Source organism: Cryptomeria japonica, unplaced genomic scaffold (assembly GCF_030272615.1).
Source record: "Cryptomeria japonica unplaced genomic scaffold, Sugi_1.0 HiC_scaffold_114, whole genome shotgun sequence".
Taxonomy (NCBI): domain Eukaryota; kingdom Viridiplantae; phylum Streptophyta; class Pinopsida; order Cupressales; family Cupressaceae; genus Cryptomeria; species Cryptomeria japonica.
In genome coordinates this window covers 310,001-325,000 of record NW_026728936.1, presented here as the reverse complement: position 1 = coordinate 325,000, position 15,000 = coordinate 310,001, and the positions used below count along the sequence as shown (strand labels likewise).

General features: G+C 59.6%; 1 non-coding gene across 1 annotated transcript; it reads left to right on the top strand.

Moving 5' to 3' along the window:
• Positions 1-12,452: 12,452 nt before the first annotated feature.
• LOC131865558 (5S ribosomal RNA) lies at positions 12,453-12,571 on the top strand. The gene has a single exon (XR_009364278.1). It is a non-coding gene; the product is annotated as a 5S ribosomal RNA (ribosomal RNA).
• Positions 12,572-15,000: the final 2,429 nt, after the last annotated feature.

The following is a 15,000-nucleotide window of genomic DNA, read 5'->3' as shown; positions in this document are numbered from 1 at the left end:
GCGGTCGCACACCGGGTAAGGGAGTGAGAGCCCCAAACATAGCTGGGCGAGGCGCTCACTCCGCTCTTTAATATCTCGTTAATACCGCCAAGGAAATGGCACAAGCACACACACACAAGCATCCTCGGAAGAGGACAGTTCGAGTGACAGGTCAAATCCAAGAGTTCCGAAGACTACCTCCAGGAACAATCGGGAACAAGACCGATTACAAGTCGTCGAGTCTGTTACTGGGCGAACACGAGATGCGCACAGGAAATCGATCAGCCCTCACAATGGCCCAAGGCCAGAGATCGGACTGCTACGATTTACCCCAACAATCATCGTGCCACTCTTCGCAGAGAGGTGATAGACGCCAACGAGCCCGCGCATAGAAATCGAGGTGTAAAAAGGGCGTTGAAGGCAGGAAGCCTGGACGAAAGAGGCTACGAGGTCACCTCGAAGCGGTCTAAGAATCGGGCGCACTTGGGGCGACTACCAGTGCCAACCCCTTATCCCGCGGTGCGTCCGACACACAGAAATTTCCAAGGCGGCCAAGGAGCCTCCCCGCATAGCAATCGGGGTGTGAGGTTACGGATGCAGCATTGATAGCAATCGAGGTGTGAGGCGAAGGATGCAGAAGTGAGAGCCGAGGGATGTAGCAGAGATAGCAATCGGGGTGTGTGATGCAGAAGAGATAGCAATCGAGGTGTGCGGTGGGAAGGGCCCAGCAGCCAGAATGCATGAAGCGACGGATGAAGCAGTGATGACAACCGGGCTGTGAGGAGAGGAGGGATGCAGCCAAGAAAGCAATCAGGGCTCGAGGCAAGGGATGCATCAAGGATAGCAATCATGTTGTGAGGCGAGATTCCAAAGGCTAAACGTGAGAGGCTGCAGGGTCGACTCAGAGAGGTCTATGCATGTGAGAGGCTGAAAGCAAGGTCGACTCGGAGCGGTCTATGCATCGGGCGCGCTTGGGGCGACTACCAGTGCCAACCCCTTATCCCGCGACGCGTCCGACAAAGAGAACGTTCCAAGGCGGCAGAGGAGGTTACCAGCCGAAGGATGCAGTAGCAATAACAGGTATAGTTCCGCGGCGGCCGAGAAGACTCACTGCATAGGAATCGGGATGCGAGGCGAGGGATGCGGCGGGAAGGCCCCGACGGCTAAACGGAAGAGGCTGCAGGGCCGCCTCGGAATGGTCCAAGCATCGGATGCGATTGGGACGACTACCAGTGCCAACCCCTTATCCCGCGATGCGTCCGATACACAGATAGTTCCAAGGCGGCCGAGGAGCCTCACCGCATATCAATCGGGGTGCGAGGCGAGGGATGGGGCGGGAAGGCCCCAACGGCTAGACGGAAGAGGCTTCAGGGCCACCTCGGAATGGTCCAAGCATCGGACGCGCTTGGGGCGACTGCCAGTGCCAACCCCTTATCCCGCGATGCGTCCGATACACAGATGGTTCCAAGGCGGCCGAGGAGCCTCACCGCATAGCAATCGGGGGTGCGAGGCGAGGGATGGGGCGGGAAGGCCCCAACGGCTAGACGGAAGAGGCTTCAGGGCCGCCTAGGAATGGTCCAAGCATCGGACACGCTTGGGGCGACTACCAGTGACAGCCCCCTATCCCGCGATGCGTCCGATACGAAGATGGTTCCAAGGCGGCCGAGGAGCCTCACCGCATAGCAATCGGGGTGCGAGGTGGGGGATGCGGCGAGATGGCCCCAACGGCTAGACGGAAGAGGCCACAGGGCCGCGTCGGAATAGTCCAAGCATCGGACGCGCTTGGGGCGACTACCAGTGACAACCCCTTATCCCGCGATGCGTCCGATACGAAGATAGTTCCAAGGCGGCCGAGGAGCCTCACCGCATAGCAATCGGGGTGCGAGGTGGGGGATGCGGCGAGATGGCCCCAACGGCTAGACGGAAGAGGCTGCAGGGCCGCCTCGGAATAGTCCAAGCATCGGACGCGCTTGGGGCCACTACCAGTGACAACCCCTTATCCCGCGATGCGTCCGATACGAAGATAGTTCCAAGGCGGCCGAAGAGCCTCACCGCATAGCAATCGGGGTGCGAGGTGGGGGATGCGGCGAGATGGCCCCAACGGCTAGACGGAAGAGGCCACAGGGCCGCCTCGGAATAGTCCAAGCATCGGACGCGCTTGGGGCGACTACCAGTGACAACCCCTTATCCCGCGATGCGTCCGATACGAAGATAGTTCCCAGGCGGCCGAGGAGCCTCACCGCATAGCAATCGGGGTGCGAGGCGAGGGATGCGGCGAGATGGCCCCAAAGGCTAGACGGAAGAGGCTGCAGGGCTGCCTCGGAATAGTCCAAGCATCGGACGCGCTTGGGGCGACTACCACTGCCAACCCCTTATCCCGCGATGCGTCCGATACACAGATAGTTCCGAGGCGGCCGAGGAGGTGGGGGATGCAGCGAGATGGCCCCAACGGCTAGACGGAAGAGGCTGCAGGGCCGCCTCGGAATAGTCCAAGCATCGGACGCGCTTGGGGCGACTACCAGTGACAACCCCTTATCCCGCGATGCGTCCGATACACAGATAGTTCCGAGGCGGCCAAGGAGCCTCACCGCATAGCAATCGTGGTGCGAGGTGGGGGATGCGGCGAGATGGCCCCAACGGCTAGACGGAAGAGGCTGCAGGGCCGCCTCGGAATGGTCCAAGCATCGGATGCGCTTGGGGCGACTACCACTGCCAACCCCTTATCCCGCGATGCGTCCGATACACAGATAGTTCCAAGGCGGCCGAGGAGCCTCACAGCATAGCAATCAGGGTGCGAGGCGAGGGATGCGGCGAGAAAGCCCCAACGGCTAGAGGGAAGAGGCTTCAGGTCCGCCTCGGAATGGTCCAAGCATCGGACGCGCTTGGGGCGACTACCAGTGACAACCCCTTATCCCGCGACGCGTCCGATACACAGATAGTTCCAAGGCGGCCGAGGAGCCTCACCGCATAGCAATCGGGGTGCGAGGCGAGGGATGCGGCGAGAAGGACCCAACGGCTACACGGAAGAGGCTTCGGGGCCGCCTCGGAATGGTCCAAGCATCGGACGCGCTTGGGGCGACTACCAGTGACAACCCCTTATCCCGCGACGCGTCCGATACACAGATAGTTCCAAGGCGGCCGAGGAGCCTCACCGCATAGCAATCGGGGTGCGAGGCGAGGGATGCGGCGAGAAGGACCCAACGGCTACACGGAAGAGGCTTCGGGGCCGCCTCGGAATGGTCCAAGCATCGGACGCGCTTGGGGCGACTACCAGTGACAACCCCTTATCCCGCGACGCGTCCGATACACAGATAGTTCCAAGGCGGCCGAGGAGCCTCACCGCATAGCAATCGGGGTGCGAGGCGAGGGATGCGGCGAGAAGGACCCAACGGCTAGACGGAAGAGGCTTCGGGTCCGCCTCGGAATGGTCCAAGCATCGGACGCGCTTGGGGCGACTACCAGTGACAACCCCTTATCCCGCGACGCGTCCGATACACAGATAGTTCCAAGGCGGCCGAGGAGCCTCACCGCATAGCAATCGGGGTGCGAGGCGAGGGATGCGGCGAGAAGGACCCAACGGCTAGACGGAAGAGGCTTCGGGTCCGCCTCGGAATGGTCCAAGCATCGGACGCGCTTGGGGCGACTACCAGTGACAACCCCTTATCCCGCGACGCGTCCGATACACAGATAGTTCCAAGGCGGCCGAGGAGCCTCACCGCATAGCAATCGGGGTGCGAGGCGAGGGATGCGGCGAGAAGGACCCAACGGCTAGACGGAAGAGGCTTCGGGTCCGCCTCGGAATGGTCCAAGCATCGGACGCGCTTGGGGCGACTACCAGTGACAACCCCTTATCCCGCGACGCGTCCGATACACAGATAGTTCCGAGGCGGCCGAGGAGCCTCACCGCATAGCAATCGGGGTGCGAGGCGAAGGATGCGGCGAGAAGGACCCAACGGCTAGACGGAAGAGGCTTCGGGTCCGCCTCGGAATGGTCCAAGCATCGGACGCGCTTGGGGCGACTACCAGTGACAACCCCTTATCCCGCGACGCGTCCGATACACAGATAGTTCCAAGGCGGCCGAGGAGCCTCACCGCATAGCAATCGGGGTGCGAGGCGAGGGATGCGGCGAGAAGGACCCAACGGCTAGACGGAAGAGGCTTCAGGGCCGCCTCGGAATGGTCCAAGCATCGAACGCGCTTGGGGCGACTACCAGTGACAACCCCTTATCCCGCGACGCGTCCGATACACAGATAGTTCCGAGGCGGCCGAGGAGCCTCACCGCATAGCAATCGGGGTGCGAGGCGAGGGATGCGGCGAGAAGGACCCAACGGCTAGACGGAAGAGGCTTCAGGGCCGCCTCGGAATGGTCCAAGCATCGGACGCGCTTGGGGCGACTACCAGTGACAACCCCTTATCCCGCGACGCGTCCGATACACAGATAGTTCCGAGGCGGCCGAGGAGCCTCACCGCATAGCAATCGGGGTGCGAGGCGAGGGATGCGGCGAGAAGGACCCAACGGCTAGACGGAAGAGGCTTCAGGGCCGCCTCGGAATGGTCCAAGCATCGGACGCGCTTGGGGCGACTACCAATGACAACCCCTTATCCCGCGACGCGTCCGATACACAGATAGTTCCGAGGCGGCCGAGGAGCCTCACCGCATAGCAATCGGGGTGCGAGGCGAGGGATGCGGCGAGAAGGACCCAACGGCTAGACGGAAGAGGCTTCAGGGCCGCCTCGGAATGGTCCAAGCATCGGACGCGCTTGGGGCGACTACCAGTGACAACCCCTTATCCCGCGACGCGTCCGATACACAGATAGTTCCGAGGCGGCCGAGGAGCCTCACCGCATAGCAATCGGGGTGCGAGGCGAGGGATGCGGCGAGAAGGACCCAACGGCTAGACGGAAGAGGCTTCAGGGCCGCCTCGGAATGGTCCAAGCATCGGACGCGCTTGGGGCGACTACCAGTGACAACCCCTTATCCCGCGACGCGTCCGATACACAGATAGTTCCGAGGCGGCCGAGGAGCCTCACCGCATAGCAATCGGGGTGCGAGGCGAGGGATGCGGCGAGAAGGACCCAACGGCTAGACGGAAGAGGCTTCAGGGCCGCCTCGGAATGGTCCAAGCATCGGACGCGCTTGGGGCGACTACCGTTGCCAACCCCTTATCCCGCGATGCGTCTGATACACAGATAGTTCCGAGGCGGCCGAGGAGCCTCACCGCATAGCAATCGGGTTGCGAGGCAGATTATTGGGAAGGGAACCCCCTGGGATGCGGCTCAAGCAGTGCCCAAAGGGACTGGAATGCGGAATCACATCGAGAGACCCAAATGCTATACGAGGGCTCAAATCGAATTATCGATTTGGCCACGACATGGACGCATCGGAACGACTACCTTTGCCGAACCACTCGCAATTGCATCCATACCGAAACCAATAGACATTTCCGTTAGAGCCCTCGCATAGCATTCGGGAATCTCGCATGCCCCTCTAAATCGACCAATGCTGGCGCTCAATGAAAATCCGAGCGCTACCACCGTTCGAGCGCCAGCATTGGTCGAGTTAGAGGGGCACGGGGGAGAATGCTCCAGTCAACACCTCCCCTATATAAGTTATTTGTCCGATTCTCGCACAACCGTAGTCTGCCTCGTCGAATCAAACAACGGTCCCAGATTCCGACTTCCGTTCCGTAGAGACCCAAAAGCTAGATGGAGGCTCGCAAGAAAGAGAGTCGGCGCATAGCAATCGGGTTTCTCGAACGTTTAGGGACCGAGCTCACTTGCGGATAGGGCAAAATCCGCCAAGCAACCCAAAAGCTAGACGGGGGCTCGAATCGAATCGCCTAGGCGGCCACAACAACGACGTGTTGGATCGACTACCAGTGCCAAACCATTCAGCAAGACTAGTCTGTGTCGAGGCCGGATAGAGATTCTCAGAGAGCGCCCGCATAGCATTTAGGAGACCTGCCGCGTCCCTCACACTCGACAAATGGTGGTGCACGTTTATAAATCCGAGCGATCCCAACCCTTTCAAGCACCAACATCGGTCGAGATAGAGGGGCACGGAGGGGGCTGCGTGAGACAACACAGTCCCCTATATAAGTTATTTGTCCGATTCTCACACATCCGAAGAATGGTCATCAAATCGGACAACAGCCCAAACTTCCGACTTCCGTCCCAGAAAGCCCAAGAGCTATCTAAAACGTTCATGGCCGGAACTCGATCGCGGCTATACCAGTCCGCCAAGCAACCCAAAAGCTAGACTGGAGCTCTAGTCGAATCACCTCTGTGGCCATTGCAAGGACGTGTTGGAGCGACTACCATTGCCGAACCATTCCGCAGGTCGAGTCCATACCAAGGCCGCATAGAGATTCACGATGAGCTCCTGCATAGCAATCAGGAGACTTGCCGTGTCCATCACAATCGATAAATCCTGGTGCAAGATTTTTGCATCCGAGCGCTCCAACCAGTCGAGCACCAGCATCAATCGACATAAACGGGCACGGGGGGAGGATGCTCGAGAACACTACCTCCCCTATATAAGTTATTTGTCCGATTCTCAAGCAGCCGAAGTCTGGTCATCGAATCGGGTCAAAGACCACAACTTCCGACTTTACCCACAATGCAAGTCATCGAATCGAACATCGGCCCCCGAGTCGGACTCCATGCGTATGTCAGGTCATCGGACCCAAATTCCGCCTTCCTGCGCATGGCGGGCCATCAATATCAACTCGGTCATCGGACCCAAACTCCGCCTTTTTGCGTATGGCACGCCTTCAAATCGGTCATCGGACCCAAATTCCGCCTTCCTGTGCATGGCGGGCCATCAACATCAACTCGGTCATCGGACCCAAATTCCGCCTTTCTGCGCATGGCACGCCATCAACTCGGTCATCGGACCCAAATTCCGCCTTCCTGCGCATGGCAGGTCATCGGACACAAATTCAGACCTCGCCAATATGCCTACGTATCGAATCGGTCATCGGACCCAACTTCCGACTTCATCCATACTGTAGGGTCTTTGAGGTTGGCGCGGTGCGCTCAACCCAGGGAGTCGACCCATCGAAGCATACACCTCCCCTATATAAGCTATTTGTCCGATTCCCACACCTGTGTAGTTTGCACCTCTGACCAGGACATCGACCCCAACTTCCGAACTCGACTGCAACGACGGCACCAGCGCCTTGGTGCGCACCTTGCGACGCACAGTCCCAACATTCGCCTTCCTGCACATGGCAGGTCATCGGACCCAAATTCCGACCTCGCGAGTATGCCTACATATCGAATCGGTCATCGGACCCAACTTCCGACTTCATCCATACCGTAGGGTCTTTGAGGTTGGCGCGGTGCGCTCAACCCGGGGAGTCGACCCAACGAAGCATACACCTCCCCTATATAAGCTATTTGTCCGATTCCCACACCTGTGTAGTTTGCACCTCCGATCAAGACATCGACCCCAACTTCCGAACTCGCCTCCAACGACCGAACCAGCGCCTTGGTGCGCACCTTGCAACGCACAGTGCCAACATTCGCCTTCCTGCACGTGGCAGGTCATCGGACCCAAATTCCGACCTCGCGAGTATGCCTACATATCGAATCGGTCATCGGACCCAACTTCCGACTTCATCCATACCGTAGGGTCTTTGAGGTTGGCGCGGTGCGCTCAACCCGGGGAGTCGACCCAACGAAGCATACACCTCCCCTATATAAGCTATTTGTCCGATTCCCACACCTGTGTAGCTTGCACCTCCGATCAGGACATCGACCCCAACTTCCGAACTCGACTAAAAAGACCGCACCAGCGCCTTGGTGTGCACCTTGCAACGCACAGTGTCAACATTCGCCTTCCTGCACATGGCAGGTCATCGGACCCAAATTCCGACCTCATGAGCATACCTACTAATCGAATCGGTCATCGGACCCAACTTCCGACTTCATCCATACCGTAGGGTCTTTGAGGTTGGCGCGGTGCGCTCAACCTGGGGAGTCGACCCATCGAAGCATACACCTCCCCTATATAAGCTATTTGTCCGATTCCGACACCTGTGTAGTTTGCACCTCCGCTCAGGACATCGACCCCAACTTCCGAACTCGCCTGCAACGACCGAACCAGCGCCTTGGTGCGCACCAAAAGTGCGCACTTTTGGAGGGCACTTTTGTGCGCTCCAAAGGTGCGCACTTTTGGAGGGCACTTTTCTGCGCTCCAAAGGTGCGCACTTTTGGAGGGCACTTTTTGGAGGGCACTTTTTGGAGGGCACTTTTCTGCGCTCCAAAGGTGCGCACTTTTGGAGGGCACTTTTTGGAGGGCACTTTTCTGCGCTCCAAAGGTGCGCACTTTTGGAGGGCACTTTTTGGAGGGCACTTTTCTGCGCTCCAAAGGTGCGCACTTTTGGAGGGCACTTTTTGGAGGGCACTTTTCTGCGCTCCAAAGGTGCGCACTTTTGGAGGGCACTTTTTGGAGGGCACTTTTCTGCGCTCCAAAGGTGCGCACTTTTGGAGGGCACTTTTTGGAGGGCACTTTTCTGCGCTCCAAAGGTGCGCACTTTTGGAGGGCACTTTTTGGAGGGCACTTTTCTGCGCTCCAAAGGTGCGCACTTTTGGAGGGCACTTTTTGGAGGGCACTTTTTTGCGCTCCAAAGGTGCGCACTTTTGGAGGGCACTTTTTGGAGGGCACTTTTCTGCGCTCCAAAGGTGCGCACTTTTGGAGGGCACTTTTGTGCACTCCAAAGGTGCGCACTTTTGGAGGGCACTTTTCCTGTGCTCCAAAGGTGCACACCTAGGTGAGCACCTTCGACCACACCTTGTAGCACACCAAACTCTGACTTTCGACTTCATCCGCAATGCAGGGTCTTTGAGGTTGGCGCAATGCGCACAACCAGGGGAGTCGACCCATCAAACCCAACACCTCCCCTATATAAGCTATTTGTCTGATTCTCATACATGCGTAGCCTGCAGGAGCAATTAGGACATCGACCCCAACTTTCGGCTTCTAAACGAAAACAAGGTCTTTGAGGTTGGTGTAATGCGAACAACTAGGGGAGTCAACCCATCAAACCCAACACCTCCCCTATATAAGCTATTTGTCTGATTCTCATACATGTGTAGTCTACAGGAGCAATTAGGACATCGACCCCAACTTTTGACTTCTTAACGAAAACAAGGTCTTTGAGGTTGACGTAATGCGCACAACCAGGGGAGTCGACCCATCAAACCCAACACCTCCCCTATATAAGCTATTTGTCCGATTCTCATACATGTGTAGCCTGCAGGAGCCATTAGGACATTGACCCCAACTTTTGACTTCTTAACGAAAACAAGGTCTTTGAGGTTGGCGTAATGCGCACAACCAAGGGAGTTGACCCATCAAACCCAACACCTCCCCTATATAAGCTATTTGTCTGATTCTCATACATGTGTAGCCTGCAACAACGATTAGGACATCCACCCCAACTTCTGAATTCGTCTGCGTTGACCGCACCAAAGGTGCACGCCTTGGTGCTCACCAAAATCCGACTTCCGACTTCTTCTGCTATGCGGGGTCTTTGAGGTTGGCGCAGTGCGCACAACCAGGGGAGTCAACCCACCGAATGCAACACCTCCCCTATATAAGCTATTTGTCTGATTCTCATACATGCGTAGACTGCAGCAATGATTAGGACATCCACCCCAACTTTTGACTTCTTAAACAAGACAGGGTCTTTGAAGTTGGTGCAGTGCACACAACCAGGGGAGTCGACCCATCAAACGCAACACCTCCCCTATATAAAGCTATTTGTCCGATTCTCATACGTGTAGTCTGCAGCAGCGATTAGGACATCGACCCCAACTTCCGAATTCGTTTGCATTGACCGCACCAAAGGTGCACGCCTTGGTGTGCACCCTGGAGTGCACTTTGGTGCTCACCTCGGTGCACACTTTGGTGTGCACCTCGGTGTGCACCAAAGGTGCGCACCTTGGAGCGCACCAAAGGTGTACACTTTGGAGCGCACCACATAGGGTCTTTGAGAGGTTGGCGCAGTGCGCACACCAAGGTGGGTGTTGAGGTGCGTGCCGAGGTGGGTGGGTGCTAGGGTGCGCTCCATGGTGGGTGCCAGGGTGGGTGCGTGCTAGGGTGGATTCCAAAGAGGGTCATAGGGTGGGTGCCAAGGTGGGTTGGTGATATAGTGGGTTCAAAGGTGGGTACTAGGGTGGGTTCCAAGGTGGGTCACAAGTTGGGTGCCAGGATGCGTGGGTGTTAGGTTGGGTGCCAAGGTGGGCTCCTGCGTGGGTGGGTGCTAGGGTGGGTTTCAAGGTGGACGCGAGGGCGGGTGCCAAGGTGGGTAACAAGTTGGGTGTTAGGATGGGTGAGTGCTAGAGTGGGTGCCAAGGTGGGTGGGTGCTAAGGTGGATGCCAAGGTGGTTCACAGGGTGGGTGGGTTCTAGGGTGAGTTCCAAGGTGGGTCACAGGTTCAGTGCTAGGGTGGGTGTCAAGGCGGGTGTCGAGGTGCCTGGGTGCTAGGGTGTGGATGCCAATGTGGGTCATAGGGTGGGTACTAGGGTGGGCTGCAATGTGGGTGCCAAGGTGGGTAACATGCTCGGTGGGTTCTAAATTGGGTGCCAGGGTGGGTGTGCACCCACCTTGCCCGAGGTGGGTGCCAAGGTGCCAGTGTGGGTGGGTGCTAAGGTGGATGCCAAGGTGGGTGAGAAGGTGGGTGATAGGTTGAGTGGTAGGATGGGTGGGTGCCAAGATGGGTCACAGGGTGGGTGCAAGGGTGGGTAGGTGCTAGGGTTGGTGTCAGGGTGGGTGGGTGCTAGGTTGGGTTCCAAGGTGGGTGCGAGGGTGAGTGTCAAGGTGGGTCACAGGTTAGGTGCTAGGATGGGTGAGTGCTAGGGTGCAAAGGTGCCAGGGTGGGTGCTAGGATGGGTCGATGCTAGGGTGAGTGGCAAGGTGGGTCCACAAGTGTCAAGGTGGGTGCCGAGGTGGGTGCCAAGTCGGCGACTGCTATGGTGGATGCCAAGGTGGGTCACGGGGTGGGTGCCAAGTTGCTAGGTTGGGTTCCAAGGTGGGTGCCAACGTGGGTGCTAGGGTGCGTGGGTTAAAGGGTGTGTCACAACGTGGGTGCCAGGATGGGTGCGCACCCACACTGGCCAAGACGGGTGCGGGTGCAAGGTTGGGTTCCAAGCCCGGTCACAGGCTGGGTGCTAGGATGGGTGGGTGCCAAGGTGGGCACCAGGGTGGGTGCACCCACCCTGGCCAAGGTGGGTCACGGGGTGGGTCCTAGGGTGGGTAACGGGGTGGGTACTAAGGTGCGTGCCAAGGTGGGTCATAGGGTGGGTGCCAAGGTGGGCACCAGGGTGGGTGTGCACCAACCCTAGCCAGGGTAGGTCACGGGGTGGTTGTCGGGGTGGGCGTCAAGGAGCCAAGGTGGGTGGCAAGTAGCCAAGTTGCGTGCCAAGGTGGGTGTCGGGGTGGGTGCCAAGGATCCAAGGTGGGTGCCAAGGAACCAAGGTGGGTGTCTGGGTGGGTGCCGAGGTGGGAGCCAGGGTGGGTCCCAAGGTGAGTGCAAAGGTGGGTGCCAGGGTCAAGGTGAGTGCCAATGTGGGTTCCAAGGTGCCAGGGTCAGGGTGAGTGCCAATGTGGGTTCAAAGGTGCTAAGTTGGGTGCGAGGTTGGGTGCGAGGGTGGGTGGGTGCCAAGGTGTGCTAGGTGGAAGCCCGGGTGGGTCGGCATCCCATGGGTGTCGAGTTGGGTGCCTGATGGGTGCTTCTTGTCAAGTTTTAGTCGTCGGGACTCATTTCGAGCCTTAGAGGTCGTTTCTTGTCCGGTTGCCCTGTCTTCGACCTGGGAACCCAATTTTGGTCCTCGGGTCCCATTTTTTTTTGTCTCGCATCCCACTTTTGGCCTGTGGCCTTTTCGGGGTCGATTCTCGTTTTGGGCATCAGAGCATGTTTCTTCTCCTAAAACCCAATATTTGTTTATTAAGTCTCGGAACACATTTTTGTTCTCGTGGACCCATCATGGGTCTTGGAACGCATTTGTGGTCCTTGGGTCCCATTTTGCATCCCGAAACTTGTGTTTTGGTGCTTGATCCCTATTTTGGGTGCCCACCTTGCACCAAGTGCGCACCCGGGGCAAACCGAGCGCCTTGGTGCACCGGGGCAAGATCGAGCGTGCACCCGAGGCGCCCCGAACATGCACCAAGGTGCACTCGGCCCACATGTGAGCGCAGGTCGTTGCGCCCGAGGTGGTGTGTGGGCACCGCGTTGCAGACGGGACACTGCACGCACACGACGCCCCCTCCAGGTGCACGCACGTAGGCCGGGCCGGGTGCACACCCGACGCCCTAGCAAGGTGCGCGCACCCGGGCAGGGCTCACACTTGGCGAACGGGGCGCACTTCGCGAGGGAGGGTGTGCACCTCGACGGGGGTGGGTGGCCGGGGTGGATTCGCACGTGGGTCGCGGTTTGCTAAGTACACACTGCGACAAGCTCATAACGGGTGCGATCATACCAGCATTAGTGCACCGGATCCCATCAGAACTCCGCAGTTAAGCGCGCTTGGGCCGGAGTAGTACTGGGATGGGTGACCTCCCGGGAAGTCCCGGTGTTGCACCCTTTTTTAGTTTTTCGCCGGGCGTCGCAATGCTATTTGAATAAACCTTTTGCCCGTTTGCGTTCTCGTCGGGGCCGGGCCGGGCCGGGGTGCGCTGCCCGCACTACCGCGCGCGCGGGGGCGACACCGAGCGCGCACCCGAGGCGCCCCGAGCACACAGGCCATGGTGCAACCCGGGCGTTGTGCGCGCACCCCGGTGCGCCCGAGGTGCTGCGCGCGCACCCAGGTGAAATCGGTGTGCACCTCGGCCAGTGCGCGCTCGGTCGAGTCGCGCACGTTGGCCAAGGTGCACGGTGATGTTTCTTACTCTAAGGTTCCGCACCAGACGCCCGGGACAGGTGAGCGAAGCTGGGCGGGGCCGGGTGCGCGGCCGGGGCAGGTGCACGCAGCTGGAGAGAGCTTTGGAGCACACTTCGGAGCGCACCAATGATGCGCTCCATTCAAAAGTTTCCTGAAAAGGCAAAAAAAGTTGAGATTATAGAATTTCCCACTTGAGAGATTGTAAAAAAAAAAAATTTAAAATGAAGGAAACGCGGGTGCCAAGGTGTGCGCAGCCCAGCCAAGGTGTGCGCACCAAGGCGCCCACCCTGGCGAAGGTGCACGCAAGGTGCGCACCCGAGGCAAACCGGACAATTAACCCAACTTTCGACTTCGCGCGCACCTTGGAGCGCACTTCGGAGCGCTCCTTGGTGCGCACCAATCTTGGGCACCTCGGAGTGCACCATGGCGCCCACCAAGGTGCGCACCCGGGGCAAACCGAGCTCCGACTTCGTGCGCACCTTGGAGCGCACGAAAGGTGCGCACCATGGCGCCCACCAAGGTGCGCAGCCCAGCCAAGGCGTGCGCATCAAGGTGCGCACCCTGGCGAAGGTGCGCACCCGGGGCAAACCGAGCTCCGACTTCGTGCGCACCTTGGAGCGCACAAAAGGTGCGCAACCCAGCCAAGGTGTGCGCACCCCGGTCAAACCGAGCTCCGAATCGTGCGCACCAGAGGTGCACGCCATCGTGCGCACCTTGGAGCACACTTCGGAGCCCTCCTTGGTGCGCGCCGATGTTGCGCACCTCGGAGCGCACCCGGGGAAAACAATGCAATTAACCCGACTTTCGACTTCGTGGGCACCTCGGAGCGCTCTCGGGTTCGCACCTCGGAGCACACCGAGGTGCGCACCTTTGATGCGCTGCCTTCACCAATTTCCAGAAAAGGCAAGAAAACATTGAGAAGGTGTGCGCACCGAGGTGCCCACCCTGGCGAAGGTGCACGCGAGGTGCGCACCCGGGGCAAACCGGGCTCCGACTTCGTGCACGCCGCACCTTGGAGCACACTTCGGAGCGCTCCTTGGTGCGCACCAGGGCGCGCAACCCAGCCGAGGTGCCCACCCCGGCGAAGGTGCACGCGAGGTGCGCACCCGGGGCAAACCGGGCTCCGACTTCGTGCACGCCATGGTGCCCACCGCGGCGAAGGTGCACGCGAGGTGCGCACCCGGGGCAAACCGGGCTCCGACTTCGTGCACGCCGCACCTTGGAGCACACTTCGGAGCGCTCCTTGGTGCGCACCATGGTGCCCACCAGGGCGCGCAACCCCGCCGAAGGTGCACGCGAGGTGCGCACCCGGGGCAAACCGGGCTCCGACTTCGTGCACGCCGCACCTTGGAGCACACTTCGGAGCGCTCCTTGGTGCGCACCATGGTGCCCACCAGGGCGCGCAACCCCGCCGAAGGTGCACGCGAGGTGCGCACCCGGGGCAAACCGGGCTCCGACTTCGTGCACGCCATGGTGCGCACCGCGGCGAAGGTGCGCACCCGGGGCAAACCGGGCTCCGACTTCGTGCACGCCGCACCTTGGAGCACACTTCGGAGCGCTCCTTGGTGCGCACCAGGGCGCGCAACCCAGCCGAGGTGCCCACCCCGGCGAAGGTGCACGCGAGGTGCGTACCCGGGGCAAACCGGGCTCCGACTTCGTGCACGCCGCACCTTGGAGCACACTTCGGAGCGCTCCTTGGTGCGCACCATGGTGCCCACCAGGCCGCGCAACCCAGCCAAGGTGTGCGCACCAAGGTGCACGCGAGGTGCGCACCCGGGGCAAACCGGGGTCCGACTTCGTGCACGCCGCACCTTGGAGCACACATCGGGGCGCTCCCGGGTTCGCACCGGCGTTGCGCACCGTGGTGGGCACCTCGGAGCACACCAAGGTGGGCAGCGAGGTGCGCACCTTTGATGCGATGCCTTCACTAATTTCCATAAAAGGCAAAAAAAAAACGAGATTTTAAAATTTCCGTTTTGAAAGATAGTGAGAAAAAGGGAATGCTGGTGCCATCTTGAGCCCGCCCTGGTGCGCAGCCCAGCCAAGGTGTGCGCACCAAGGTGCCCACCCTGGCGAAGGTGCGCGCCCGGGCAATTAACCCAACTTCCAACTTCGCGCGCGCCAGGGTGGGA